At 40.2% G+C, this 12,764-nt stretch overlaps 1 protein-coding gene across 2 annotated transcripts in view; it reads left to right on the top strand.

Moving 5' to 3' along the window:
- The window catches only part of MBP (myelin basic protein), a 123,992-nt gene that overhangs the window by 49,406 nt on the left and 61,822 nt on the right, over positions 1–12,764 (top strand). The window lies entirely within an intron of this gene.

Here is a 12,764-nt window from a genome sequence, read left to right as displayed (position 1 = left end):
TGAAGGGAGGGAGAAACCTTTTATGCTACAAAACTGTAAAAATGTTTTGCAAGAACCGTTATTGGTGAAAATCTTTTTTTTTACTGAGTTGCAACTTTCTGATTTATTGGGGCAGGGGAAGATGATCATACTTTAGGTTATAGCTTTCCTTCCTTTGCAATTTTTGCAGTATTAGGTTCATGTAACTGCAACGCAAAATCTCTGATAGTGCTGCTTTTTCTTAATGTGGTTCTAAAAATTAACATAGACTTCCCAATTGTCTGTCATTCCTGTATCTTTAAATCCAGGATCATTAATTAAGATGCAATTACATTTTTATGCATATTCTCTTTCTCTCTCATGTGTTTTCTCATTTAGGAGAGAAATTTTGATCCATGGTGGTGTGGTGAGGTTGCTGGGGCTATTATCCCCTTGCTGCTCTTCTACCTGGGCACCCTTGATACTGGAAGGGGTGACGTGGTGCCTATCAAGCATGGTTATACGGCTCAGGGGCTGAGCAACAAGGGCATCGAGGCCAAGGGTTTTCTCCTTGATCCTCCCAGTGTGGTGTAGGTCTTGAGAAGAACTGCATGAATCCTAGAGGTCAACAATTGGTTGCACAGCTGGTGCTGACAACAGGCATTTGATTTTTGCAACCATGGGGACCCTCTTTGAGGATTAAGTACTTGGAAGAGACTGAATGTACCTGATCAAGTGAGACAAAAGCATCTTTGCCAATAGGCTGGCTGGCCTGGTGAGGAGAGCTTTAAACAAGAAACTATGAGGGAGGGAGATGATGACCCACAGACGAGTGAGGAAGTGGTGGACCAAGTTGGCAAGCAACGAGTGCACAGTGATGTGCACAAGAGGAACCTTGGAAACAACACAACAGGGGCTGAAGGCAGAAGTTTATTCAGTACAGGATTGAGGAAAATAATCCTTCAGCACATACTAGTTTTTGCTTAGTGTCTAACATTCCTGGTGAGTCTTCATCTGACTCAAGGTTTTAATAAGACTTACTATGTAACATTTGTAGCATTATTTTTTTTATATATAATGTTGTAGTGAGGAACTATTTTTAACACATTTGTATCTTGATAAAGTGATCCTTGATGATGTGATCAGTGTCTTGCCTTATCTTCACATATAACAGAATCAGAAGAATATCTTAAGTTGGAAGGGACACATAAAGATCATTGAGTTCAGCTCCCAGCTTCTCGCAGGACTACTGAAAACTAAACCATGTGGCTAAAACTGTTGTCTAGACACTCCTTGAACTCTGACAGGCATCAATAGTGAAAGTAACACTAAGCTAGAACTAGTAAAAGCAAAAAAGTATTCTTACTCTTTTGTGCTCATACTGTTGTGCGTGGAGGTTTTTCAATGCCCATGGGGTTTGCTAGATGGTCTTATTTTTCAAATACAATAGAGGAACCGGACTGAATGCAGGAAATCATGTCCTTGCTCTTGATAGTTACCCTTCCTAATCACTATTCTGTGCTGATGACTTAGGCTTCCATTTGCTTTCTGCAAAACCATACATTTCTGAAGTGAATAGTGGTTTTTTTGTTTGTTTGCTTGGGTTTTTTAAATTTACTTAAGTGGGAATTCCAAGGTGTCATACCAGTGTTTTACAATCATACAATCTATTTTGTGTCTTCATCAGTTTTCTTTAACTAAAAAAACTTACTTCCATGCCAACTGTATTTCAAAACTGCTGAGAAGAAATCTTTATTTACATTTTGAAAAGGGCAATCATGTTTTGATTATTGTGTAAATATCACCCCCATAAATCTTGATGTTTGAAAATATTTTCTTTTAAGTGGTGTTTGTGCGTTTATTTACGCTATGCAGAGGGCCTGCGTTCATTCTGGGAGCACAGTGCAATAAAACTCAGTTTCTTTCAAGATCATGCATTAATATTGGCCTGTTTAAATCAAATAGGGAAGAGGAAAAGCTTGTGTCATTCAGTTGCAAAGTTCATAATTTACATTGTGTAGCAGAGCTTGTTTCTCCCATTAAAACTGCAGGGGGATCCTGTGTGGTAGATCACATCTGAGAGCCGGTCTGGTTCAGTTCTCTCCGTCTCCCTCCCCTCATGTTGTTAAGATGGATTATTTTTAGCCCCTCGTTTGGCTCATTGAGGGCCCAACAAGCGTTTGGAGAAGCCCTGCTTGAGGGCATGGTGAAGAGGGGGGACACAGGCCTTGAGGATGGGACAAAGCTGTGGCCATGGTAGAGTGCATGCTAATGAGGAGCAGAAACATCAGATTTTCTGCGTTAAAATACTGTGCCACTTTTGAAAGACAAAGGTGTCTTTTTCTCAACAGTCCACCACCTCCCAAAAAAATCTCAAACCCTTTTTGTACAAGGTTTAAGTAACGTTTGATAATTTTATCACGGTACAGAAACAAATGCTTTGGTCGGTACTGTGGTCAGAATTTCATTTGAACCTACAGGTCTTGTAGGTAAATAAAATATATTTTAATATCAGGCAATTTGTGTGTAGAATTTTTCTTAGCTTTGGCCTAAAAATAGAATTCATAAAGCTAGAGACTGCTGAGTGACCTAAAGCAGTGAAAATGATCTTCCTTCCGAATCAGTATATTTGAAAAATTCTCTTCTAAAATTAACTGCTCGGTGTTGTATTTCATTCTTCTTTTAATTCTTGGCAAATAAGTGTAAAATCTGCCTTTTAAATGCGGAAAATGTCTTGGTAGGGAGTTGAAAGGGATGCAATTTTGAATCTGAAGCGCTTTTTTGTGAGCTTGCTTTCTCATGAACTAAGACTTGGGAAATGAAAGTTAAATTCAAGAAGCTGAAAGTCCATTTTTGGTGTGCAGTGACAGTTGTTTCAGGGCGTTTCCTACTCACCAAGCTCAGGGGGGATTTGGGTTAGTATAATGTATCACTGTGAGTAGAACAGTGAGAAGGTCCTTTAAAGTTGTCTACCAATTTTTTTTTATTTTTTTTTTTTTTTATGGTGCATCCCCCCAAAGCAAGCACTTAAAAGATACTTTTGTTACTCAGTAAAGCCAATCTTCAACTACATATAGAAATGACCCAGACGTATATGCTGGCGTATTTATTTTGCGGACTGAAGGACTGGTTCTTGCACGTGATGGAATGAAGAATAAAATACCAGAAGTGAAATTCTGCCCTCCTTGCAATCTGGTTTGCTGCTGGGGAACTGGGCAGAGCTAAGCTGCCGTGTCAGGTGCCGAGTTCCTTCTCTCTGTGTTTAGCTGGCACGATTACACTACAGCTTTTTGTAGCCCACGGAATCACGTGTGTTCCACTTCGCTTCTGCAGGCCTGCAGAGTCAACCAGTTATATGGACAAGGGAAATCTTATCCGTTTTCTATTAAAAAAGGTAATAGCAGCTGCAGAGTCAGGATATCAGCTGTGTTGGGTTTTTGTCAAAAATACCTGTCAACTGGAGTACTAAAAAAGCCAGGAGGTTTTTACAGCTGAGGGCGTAGAAAAGATGTTTTTTTGCTGATTAGAGGGCAGCCTGGTTGATTTCTAATAGTTTTGTATCATTCTTAGGCCTGACACTTTTACAGTGAATATTTTTGAGATGCTCTGTAATAACTTTAATTTTATAATATATTTCACTCAAAATATGTTCTAGGTAATGGGAGGAAGAAAATATTTAACTGAATATTTATTTTTTTTTACTCATTTGAGACACTCTGAGTATCTTTTTGTTCCTGGGCCGCTCCAGGCATCCTTTTGTGTGGTGAAGCAGATTTGGACATTGCTTCAGGCAATATTTATTTATTTATTTTGTTTAAAAAACCTCCTTAAGCAGCAAGCAAATGCAGCATCATACAGCCAGTGGTTGGTGGGAGTTCTGGGAAAAGGCTGTACTATCTCCTCTGAGTACCATGACATCAGGTAACTTCTGCACTCAATCATGGTTTGGAATAGTGAAGTCTCCTAGAAGCGCTCCTTTGTGGCCAGCTATTTCTAGGTTGCCCACAGGGAAGCGTTTGAGGAGCTCTCTCAGTGCTTTTGTTTTCTTTGCTGTTCAGTGCTGCTTGGGAAGAGTGCCTGCAGCCCAGCACCCTGCAGAAATCCTCCCGGCGTTGCTTCGAGGCAGGTTTGGAACACTGCTGGACCACTGCATTGTGCTCCCCAGGGAGAGCTGCCACCTCTTTACCGCCCTTCTCTCCATGTGGTGAAAAGGGGCAAATCAACAGGTTCACTGCCACAGGCAGTCCTGTATAGGCCCCTAAGGAGGATTCAAGGCTGAGGATCTCTAATAATTTGGGCAGTGGCAAGCGTTTTGCTTTTTATTCATTACAAACTGCCAAACTCAAACCTGCTGTACGAGAAGTTCAATGTACAAGGTTGAAAGGCAATTTTTGTCTGAAAAAAAGCCAAAAATCTTTGTAATCTTCTCTCCCTGACTACTCCTTTGCACTTTTTTCAATGATCATAGTTCGGGTTTTTTTTCCCTCTTAACTATTGTGCATCATTTTATAACTAGTTGCTAGTTCTTGCATCGCTGTTATGCTTTTAGCATAGATCAAGTATTCAGATTAGCCCCAGCCGGCAACTAAGCACCATTCAGCCACTCGCTCACTCCCCCCTGGGTGGGATCAGGGAGAAAATTGGAAGGGTAAAGTGAGAAAACTTGTAGGTTGAGATAAAAACAGTTTAATAGGTAAAGCAACAGCCATACACGCAAGCAAAGCAAACCAAGGAATTCATTCACTGCTTCCCATGGACAGGCAGGTGTTCAGCCATGTCCAGGACAGCAGGGCTCCATCCCATGTAATGGTTACTTGGGAAGGCAAACTCTGTAACTCCAAATGTCCCCCTCTTCCTCCTCCTTCCCCCAGCTTTATATGCTGAGCATGACATTGTATGGTATGGAATATCCCTTTGGTCAGTTGGGATCAGCTGTCCCAGCTGTGTTTCCTCCCAACTTCTTGTGCCCCACCAGCCCACTCTCTGGTGGGGTGGTGTGAGGAGCAGTTTTCTGCTCCTTGACTGTGTAAGCGCTGCTCAGCGATAATCAAAACATCCCTCCCTTACCAAGGCTGTTTCCAGCACAAATCCAAAACACAGCCCCATACTAGCTACTGTGAGGAAAATTAGCTCTATCCCAGCCAAAAGCAGCACAGATGACCTTTTTTATCTTTTTCCGGTGTACCATATAGATATATAGGAATTCTTTTCCAATTTTATCAATATGCTAGAATATAGAAGTGCTTTCATTAACAGAAGGAAACAGGATTGCTTTTGTACACTTTTTTATTATTACCCTTCAGAAGGACCTCAGGTGGTGGCATTTGAAAATTGCTACTCTGCTGGGGTTAGACACTGCCATCGTTCAGTGTATTTATGAAGCCCTCAAGGAGATGCACTGAGAGTTAAGGCTGCAGCATCGACATTGTGTTTTTGACTTAAACCACATCCTTTACACTCTCTATTTTTTTCAAGCAATATTTGTACCTGTTCAGTGGGTGGCTAAAATGAGTGCTTAAAGGAAAGTAAATTAGCAAACACTTAGTCCAGATAGGATGAAAGCGATGAGTGGATTGTGAAAGCATCAGTATTGATAGCTGTCACTCTTCAGACTATTCTGGAAATGTCCTTAAACACCTTTTGCAAAAGAGATTTGCTGTTGTGCTCTGTGTCCCAAGTCCGTATTTTTGGTTTTGTTCATCGAGTGTTGTTATGGTTCCTCTTTGATTCATGAGGTCAAGAGCTGCATCCATCAGTGTGCCTGCCAGATGCCGTTTGCAGTGGCGCTGTAGAAAAACCGCCTGGGTTCAAAGCAGGCAGCACATGTGCTTTAATGACATTAGTTTCAGGTCAAGTGTTCTGGAGGTTGTCAAAAACTCAGTGTGTTGCCAAGTGAGGTTTTAGATCCTTATATTGATCTTCACAGTTGTGTATTGTGTGTGTGCTGCTGCGCTGCTGCTGGTACAGCTGATGTGGTGGTGGTTGCCCTGCTCTGTGGAACTGGGGTGGGACTGGTGGAGGAAATAGCAAGTCATAGCTCTTGTCCGTACTTGTCTGAATTTTATGTGATTCACGGTCAGGTTTCCTGTGTACGCTTTGAGGACTCATGTGCCCAGAGTGAAAGACACGTGACAGGATTCTTGCTTCAAATTGAAAATATTGACCCGGAGCGTGTTTTTGTGTCTTGACTTAACTTGTTTTGCAAATTCTTTGCTGTTTTACGAGAATTCCTGGTTCTGGCAGTCTTAGAGTACCTACAGAGTAACAGGTCACTCACATAGCTTTTCCTCTCTCTCCACCACTACATATAGGGTACGTGAATTTGGGTTTGTTGGGATTTTTTTCAGTTCACAATATTCATGGGAAAACCATGTTTCTTGCACAGGGTTGTCTGTCCTGATTTTTATTTTGTTTTGTTTCCCAAATGAGCTCTGTGGTTTTAGCACCTTGCTCCCAAATGCAGTTAGCCTCTCTCAGTGGTATGGACACAGTAATGTAATCACTTGTTTTCTGCCTATCACGTGCTTGAACCTCTCTCCTCAGTAATGGGGGAATACCTTACAGACTAGTAGAAGCTGCCTAGTAGCATACTGTGGATCCATTAGTTGTTTTTTATCTGTTACATTCTAAGCTGAAGAGATTGTAGTTCAGTTATAAAATATGAGAACCACAGTGTGGTCACAAACCTTTTCTCAAAATGAAATAGAATTGCTATAAAGGCAAGATATCCTGTGTATTAACCCAATTTGTAAGAACTTCATGAACGGAATTAGTTTCTAAATGCCTTTTGTAAATGGAGGGGAGCATGTAGCAAAATAGTGTGGAACTGGTAATGGGGAATGTAGCAAATTTTTTTGAGTTGGAATTCAGTGTTTCTTACTGCAACCTCATGGTATTTTAAGGTTTTAAAATAGACTGAATGCATTTCTTCAAAGACCTGGATAATGTGTTGTTTTTCAAAGGCCTTTGCCTTGGGGGTTAGTGATGGGAGCCTTTTGTTTGAAACTTCTTTTGAAATTCTCCATCGGTGACATTAGCAGCAGTAGCACTGTAGTGTTGAAGCTGAGAGGAACAGAAAACTGTCCTTGGAAAACTCTAGCCTTCTCTTTCCATTGCTGTGTCATTTTTTTTCATTCTTTTACCTTAAATAAGATTTTGACGCATGCACAGGAACATAATTACTCTATATAGAAGTTACCGAGTAGAGGATATTTTTAGTATTGTATTTTAGAAACTGGATGTAAAGAATCTGTAGAGGTGAAAATTAAACTCAGAATATGAGGTATAGGAGAAAACTGGAAATAATGATTGTGATTAGCTTGCTGTTTAAAAGAGTTCTTTTATTTATCTGAAAATCAATGGGAAAAGTTGAATCCTTTTCATGACTGGTAGAGACTGAAGAAGGCAGTGATGTAGGAGTTCCTGGAACATTTTCAAGAGCTTGAAGCTGTAGACGTAAGAGGAGCCCAGCTTCAGTCTGCCATAACCCTGTTCTTGAATGTTGGCAGTAGTCTTGCTCGGGGAGTATGAATTAGACAGTATGGCATTGTAAAATTCACCATTCGTGTTCTGTGCAAGAAGCCTGGTGCTTGCCTGTATGTGTATGAGTTTCTGTATTAATGAAAAGGGGGGTTAGAAAATTTCCACAGTTAAAAAGAATTAATGCGTGAGTCCAGGAGGATGTTTGAACATACACGCGTTAATGCAGGTCCAGGAGATCTCTGCCCACCTGAAGAGGGCCAACTGCTGTTCCTTGCATTCCTGCTGTTAGTAAGGGTTGTCCTCAGCATCTCGTCTGTTTGATTGTGTTAAGCTGTGTGTGTAAAATTCCTCACAATGGATCGGAGCAAAAAACTTTGAGATTGATGGAGGTCACTGAAGAGAAAATGACCAGAACTTCTCCAGCTTTCATGAAAGCAATATTGTTAGTACTTTGTCTGGGGATACAAAAGTGACAAAGAAAACGATCACTCTTCAGATAGACTTGCATTCTGTCCTGCCAATTGGAGCAGTACTTGATACTTAGAGAAGTGTTTGTGCATTTGACAGACTTACTGATACCTGGCTCTCAATCAAGTTACTATCACACTTTTGAAGGAGCACATATTCATGATTTAAAGAGCTTTTTCTTATTTTTTTTTTTTCCTGGAATTCTGTGCAAGATCTGTTAGCTCTGCTGAGAAAAGGCAACATATATAACGTCCTGAAGGCATACTGTAACGTGGACATCATACATACATTTTGTGAATATTAAATGAAAGCTAGCCTTGCGTGATAGAATTTAGGTGAATATCACTGCAGAATTGGAAGGTTAGGAATATTTTGCAGAGTTCTTCACCCAAGTCTGGGGTTGCATGATCTACTGCTATGGATATGGTTTAGATTATAAAGATTGTTATTGTCTGCAACAATGTACCCTTTTTCTGTTATTCCAAAATGGAGGTTTATTGCCAGTCAGATCTGGTTTTATGCACTAGAAACTCTTGTCTGTCTTTTGAGCAGATGTCTGTTATATATCTTAATTTCATAAATGTAGCGTAGAGGAGGAATCAAGTGTTTTACCATGCCCCTAGTTCTGCTAGGTGTTGTGAACTTCACTGCAAGGAAGGTAACATGTTTGGACAGGAAGGAATGAATGAATGAAAATGAGAGAAGGAATTGGAGAAATAGCTGTGCTGCCAAAGCAGTAGTTCATGCACCCGCAGTCTCTGTCGTCTTGCTGCAATTAGAACTTTTGATGTCAGTGTGGCACTTTCTGAAAATAAAGGAAATTTCAGTCTGGTTTCATTTATGCCACTGGGATGGAGCTAAACATAACTAGCTGAGTACATAATAAGAAAACAGAGTAGATTGTAAAAGGCGGGAATGAGAGCACAGACAGTATGAATCTCTGCTTTGCATTGGATTTCTTTAATTCTCTTTTAGATATAACGCTTCTAGAATAACTGGTTTCTGATGAGAATTCTTAACCTTTCTGTGTGTGTTTTTCATTTGCAAAATGAAGTCATTGAGTAACAGTTTTATGGTTAAAGGAAAAGAAACAAGCCTTTCCTAACTAGTATGCAAGAATGGCAAGGTAGTTAAAAAACTGGCTTGAATACTCCAGAGTACAACTTTCCATTTCCAAGTTCTGTGTTTTCTTGAGGACATAGCTGCTTCAGTAAATGTAATATGCCTCACTGCACTTTTTAACCTGGCCTGGTGCTGTATTGCCTGTAGAACACAGCTCATTGTAACTCACCATTTCGTAATAATTCCCTTTTAGGTAAAGATCTTCTAAATAGGCACTGATAGCAGCAAAAGACAAATAGCCTTGCTTCTTGCACTAATGGGTGTGTATATAGCCAAACGTTTTTTTTTTTATGTTGCTATTAATTTGTTGCAAATATTTTGATAGCTACCTGTTATTTGTATATTTACCTATCAAAGTCTTAAAACGTGTGATATGGATACTGTGGTGCTCACTTGGTCGATAATGGGAAACCAGGCGAACTGAGTCACAAGGCATTGGTGAGCAGCTACAGTGGGAAGCACAAACAAAAGGTTCATGTAAAACTGTGGCAGATTATAATGCAATTTCTGATTTTTATCAGGGCTGAGTTAAGAGCAGCTGTATATGTACGTATTCACATATATACAGATGCAGTGTACATGCACACCTTACTTTTGAGCTACTTTATGAAATGATAGAAGTACTTCCAGTCTGTGACCAGCTGTTACGATGCAGCGGATGCTGGCTTGCTGCTTAGGTGTTTTATGGTATTTTGGAACATGAGTGGCCCAACTCATGGAAGAAATGCAACTCCATTGTGCTTTGGTAGTGATCTTGATGCTCTGCGGTTTCTCTGCCAGTGTCAGAACACCTGCAGAACGAGACATGTCCTCCTCGCTTTTTGTGAAGCACAGGTTGGTGGCCCTAGTTCAGAGAAGGGTCTAAGCTCATTGAGAATGCCCATCTCATCTCAAGAAACTTGACCTGGGTTCCAGTTTAATGCTAGTTTTTGTGGTGGTCAAGGAGATGCTTTTTGGGGAGAGAGAGTTTTTGTGAATTGAGGCCTAAATAATATTTCATGCTAAAATCTATAGTTCTTGAGAACCGATACTGTAAAATAAACCTGTTTTGCCTACCACTTTTGAAATTGCATTGAGTGCTCAACTGGAAAGTAAGAGCTAGATAGAATTACATTTACTATGCTATGTACAAAGGGCCTTTATTTTATAACCAACCACAAGCACATTATAACTGTAGGTAAGGAATCCCTCCTGGCACAGCTCAGGCAGCGTAAGGGAATGTGTGTTCAATTTTTCTGTTCATTGATTAGAAGGATAGAGACACTTAAGAATTTTTAGGACACTGGAAAAAAGAATTAAGCAACTGGCTATATCTTGTGTTTTAAAATGCAAGTTTATAATATAGCTTGTTTTAGAGCATCTGCATCATTGATTGTTCTTTCTTGTATTGTTTTTGGTAATACGAATAGTAGATATGCCAGTAATAATGTGTAAATTTTATAGTACAAATAATAAAGCAAAAGAAACCTTTTTAAAGGTTACATTTTGTATAGGAAGCCACGCCAAGTGAATTTACATCCAACCATGCACTGTCATGTTTTAGCCTGATACATCATACAACTTTCCTGTCAACATCTTGGAGCTGACATCTGTCAACGCCAACATTGTGGCTCATCCAGGGAGCAGACAGCACAGCTGCTGTGTAGTTCTTCCCAGTGATTTAACTCAAACCAAAATATCTCAGGGCTCAGTCTCTCTAATTTCCCTGAGACTGCCAAAGCCATGTTTTTAAAGCAAGGGACGCAAACATCTCTCTAATAAGAACTTGGAGTGATGACTTGTTTCATAGGCACCACTGAGTATTTGCTGGATGGTGTTCTGTTGCTACTGCTCTTGATGCCTTGCAGCAGGTTACAGACTTTCAGCTGTTTTCCCAAGAGGAGCAAGAGCGTGAGGAACAGCAGTCCCTCTCCTTTTGCACCATCAGCTTTACCATACACTCAATGCAGTGGAATACATTTGAAAACGGAGCTAACAAGCAGTCTCTTTACAAAACCTACAGCAATGGCTCTGATCAGGAATTCAGCTGTCTCCTTCATCTGGGAAAGCCCTGAACTTGGCTTGATCATCTAAATGCATGAAATTTGTCTTGTCCATGATGGCACAATTTTTAGTAGCTCTTTACTTTGAGATTGGTTCACTTTGCTGTAGCAGATGTCCTCTTCTGCTTTTTTCAGAGTTGAAGGCTGTTCTCCATGTCTTTCTACAAAGACCTTGTAGTTGAGTTGCTGCTCGCTATGGAGCAACTAAAATAGGATGAAGAACAATATGCAGCTTACTGAATCAGTGGCCACCACATGCAAGTGGTTCTGTAAACCAGTGCAGATGCTGTGGACCTTGGCATGTAGCCCTTGTGTGTGTGGACAGCACGTAACACATTGCCAACTGGGTGGCTCCACAACCCACAAATGATATCTGTGGTTTCGGAGCTTAAGTATTTCTGCTGGTCACAAAATGGTTTACCCAAAGCAAGTTGTCTCCCAGTATAGGCATTGCTGGTTTCTGACTGGGTCCCTCCATCTCCCCAAGGGACACCAGTTAACCCAAACCGAGATGAGCATCTATTAAAACTGATTTGTCTCCTCAGTTTTGAGAGAAATATAGCTGATGGGTTTATTGCATGGGATGCTCAGGTTGGTGGCTTGAGGGAGCTCAGAATCCTTTCTCTTCTGCGGGTTTTTCTTCCTCTGAAGCACAGTTTCTCCTTTCTTTCTTGTTCTCTCTGCTTTTTCTGTTCTTGTCTGCTGCTGTCTGACACAAGTAGGCTTCCTAGGTCTTTCTTTAGAGGTTTTTTTTCCCTAACAAAACTTGCTGTCTTGCTTCAAAGTTTCTTGAGTTTACATGCCCTAAATTTGTACTCCTGTCTTCCATAGGGAGGTTGACAGACTTAATCTACCTGTCATCTTATATCTTCTGTGTGGTTGTTAATAAGGGGAAATAAGAGACCACTTAGAGTTTGGAAGCGTGCTATGTTTCTGAGGGCAGAACCGGTACTTTTCATGGACAGATTGTATAGCAGCATTTTCAAAACGTAAGTCAGAATCTATAAATTGTACAAAGGTAATTTCTCCCAAACATCACACAAAGTTTTCTGAACAAGCATGTACTTGAATAGAGCAATATCCATCCTTTAATAAGCATAGGCATACTACATTTTTCTTTTTTCCCTTCCTCAGCTCTTAGGCAGCCCTTTCCAGTAATATTTAATATCGCATCAGTCACTTCATATCCATCATTCAACAGCTGACTGCATATGCAGTTTACTGTCTGCATTGCTGCAAGCTTGCATATACATTTTTCTTGGGTACCAAAGTAAAACACTTTAAAAACATGAGTTATTTTTTCTTTAGTAGCAATATAAATATTTAAAACTCAGTGTTTCATAGGTTATGTTTTCTTCAGTCTTTTCTAGCTAGGGAATGAAATGCTTTGACTTCTGGTAGTTTAAGTGCTGAAGCTGTTTACTTGTCTCGGGGCCCAGTCTAACACCAGGTAGTGAACTGGCAGATTTGTTTCAGAAATAGATAAATACGTGTGCTTTAAACAGTTAAGTACATTAGTTGGTTAAAGATTTGAAGATGGCTGCTCTTAAGCTCTCTCTAGCTCACTTACCATTGCTCTGTAAGGAGAAATATTTTGCACTATCTTCTGATCTCTTGGCTCACCAAGTCAACAATGGAAGATGTCAATAGAAAGAAAATGAAATATGAGGAGGAAAAGTAGAAACTTACAAG

The sequence above is a fragment of the Numenius arquata genome, chromosome 4 (assembly GCF_964106895.1).
Source record: "Numenius arquata chromosome 4, bNumArq3.hap1.1, whole genome shotgun sequence".
Taxonomy (NCBI): Eukaryota; Metazoa; Chordata; class Aves; order Charadriiformes; family Scolopacidae; genus Numenius; species Numenius arquata.
This window is presented reverse-complemented; position numbering and strand designations above follow the sequence as displayed.